Here is a 2,500-nt window from a genome sequence, read left to right as displayed (position 1 = left end):
TGGTAGTGGTGCTATGGTAGTGATACTGTGGTAGTGGTGCTGTGGTAGTGGTGCTGTGGTAGTGATACTGTGGTAGTGGTGCTATGGTAGTGATGCAGTGGTAGTGGTGCTGTGGTAGTGGTGCTGTGGTAGTGATGCTGTGGTAGTGATACTGTGGTAGTGGTGCAATGGTAGTGATGCAGTGGTAGTGGTGCTGTGGTAGTGGTGCTGTGGTAGTGATGCTGTGGTAGTGATACTGTGGTAGTGGTGCTATGGTAGTGATGCAGTGGTAGTGGTGCTGTGGTAGTGGTGCTCTGTGTTGTGTGGTGCTCTGTGTTGTGTGGTGCTCCGTGTTGTGTGGTGCTTTGTATTGTGTGGTGCTCTGTGTTATCTGGTGCTCTGTGCTGTGTGGTGCTCTGTGTTATGTGGTGTTCTGTGTTGTGTGGTGTTCTGTGCTGTGTGGTGCTCTGTGTTATGTGGTGCTCTGTGTTATCTGTTGCTCTGTGTTGTGTGGTGCTCTGTGTTATCTGGTGCTCTGTGATGTGTGGTGCTTTGTGATGTGTGGCGCTCTGTGTTGTGTGGTGTTCTGTGTTGTGTGGTGCTCTGTGATGTATGGTGCTCTGTGTTGTGTGGTGCTCTGTGATGTGTGGTGCTCTGTGTTGTGTGGTGTTCTGTGTTGTGTGGTGCTCTGTGCTACCTGGTGCTCTGTGTTGTGTGCTCTGTGATGTTGTTTGTTGTGTGGTGTTCTGTGTTGTGTGGTGCTCTGTGCTGTGTGGTGCTCTGTGTTATCTGTTGCTCTGTTTTGTGTGGTGCTCTGTGTTGTGTGGTACTCTGTGGTGTGTGGTGCACTGTGATGTGTGGTGCTCTGTGTTGTGTGGTGCTCTGTGTTGTGTGGTGCTCTGTGTTGTGTGGTGCTCTGTGTTGTGTGGTGCTCTGTGTGGTGCTCTGTGATGTGTGGAGCTCTGTGTTGTGTGGTGCTCTGTGATATGTGGTGCTCTATGTTGTGTGGTGCTCTGTGCTGTGTGGTGCTCTGTGTGGTGCTCTGTGATGTGCGGTGCTCTGTGTTGTGTGGTGCTCTGTGTGGTGCTCTGTGATGTGTGGTGCTCTGTGATGTGTGGTGCTCTATGTTGTGTGGTGCTCTGTGTTGTGTGGTGCTCTGTGATGTGTGGTGCTCTGTGTGGTGCTCTGTGGTGTGTGGTGCTCTGTGATGTGTGGTGCTCTGCGGTGTGTGGGCTCTGTGATGTGTGGTGCTCTGTGTGGTGCTCTGTGATGTGTGATGCTCTGTGATGTGTGGTGCTCTGTGATGTGTGGTGCTCTGTGTGGTGCTCTGTGATGTGTGGTGCTCTGTGATGTGTGGTGCTCTGTGATGTGTGGTGCTCTGTGATGTGTGGTGCTCTGTAATGTGTGGTGCTCTGTGATGTGTGGTGCTCTGTGATGTGTGGTGCTCTGTAATGTGTGGTGCTCTGTGATGTGTGGTGCTCTGTGATGTGTGGTGCTCTGTGATGTGTGGTGCTCTGTGATGTGTGGTGCTCTGCGATGTGTGGTGCTCTGTGTTGTGTGGTGCTCTGTGTTGTGTGGTGCTCTGTGTTGTGTGGTGCTCTGTGTTGTGTGGTGCTCTGTGTTGTGTGGTGCTCTGTGTTGTGTGGTGCTCTGTGTTGTGTGGTGCTCTGTGTTGTGTGGTGCTCTGTGTTGTGTGGTGCTCTGTGTTGTGTGGTGCTCTGTGTTGTGTGGTGCTCTGTGTTGTGTGGTGCTCTGTGTTGTGTGGTGCTCTGTGTTGTGTGGTGCTCTGTGTTGTGTGGTGCTCTGTGTTGTGTGGTGCTCTGTGTTGTGTGGTGCTCTGTGTTGTGTGGTGCTCTGTGTTGTGTGGTGCTCTGTGTTGTGTGGTGCTCTGCGATGTGTGGTGCTCTGTGTTGTGTGGTGCTCTGTGTTGTGTGGTGCTCTGTGTTGTGTGGTGCTCTGTGTTGTGTGGTGCTCTGTGTTGTGTGGTGCTCTGTGTTGTGTGGTGCTCTGTGTTGTGTGGTGCTCTGTGTTGTGTGGTGCTCTGTGTTGTGTGGTGCTCTGTGTTGTGTGGTGCTCTGTGTTGTGTGGTGCTCTGTGTTGTGTGGTGCTCTGTGTTGTGTGGTGCTCTGTGTTGTGTGGTGCTCTGTGTTGTGTGGTGCTCTGTGTTGTGTGGTGCTCTGTGTTGTGTGGTGCTCTGTGTTGTGTGGTGCTCTGTGTTGTGTGGTGCTCTGTGTTGTGTGGTGCTCTGTGTTGTGTGGTGCTCTGTGTTGTGTGGTGCTCTGTGTTGTGTGGTGCTCTGTGTTGTGTGGTGCTCTGTGTTGTGTGGTGCTCTGTGTTGTGTGGTGCTCTGTGTTGTGTGGTGCTCTGTGTTGTGTGGTGCTCTGTGTTGTGTGGTGCTCTGTGTTGTGTGGTGCTCTGTGTTGTGTGGTGCTCTGTGTTGTGTGGTGCTCTGTGTTGTGTGGTGCTCTGTGTTGTGTGGTGCTCTGCGATGTGTGGTGCTCTGTGTTGTGTGGTGTGTGTT

Source organism: Cherax quadricarinatus, chromosome 17, assembly GCF_038502225.1.
Source record: "Cherax quadricarinatus isolate ZL_2023a chromosome 17, ASM3850222v1, whole genome shotgun sequence".
Classification (NCBI taxonomy): domain Eukaryota; kingdom Metazoa; phylum Arthropoda; class Malacostraca; order Decapoda; family Parastacidae; genus Cherax; species Cherax quadricarinatus.
Note: the sequence above shows the minus strand (reverse complement) of the source record.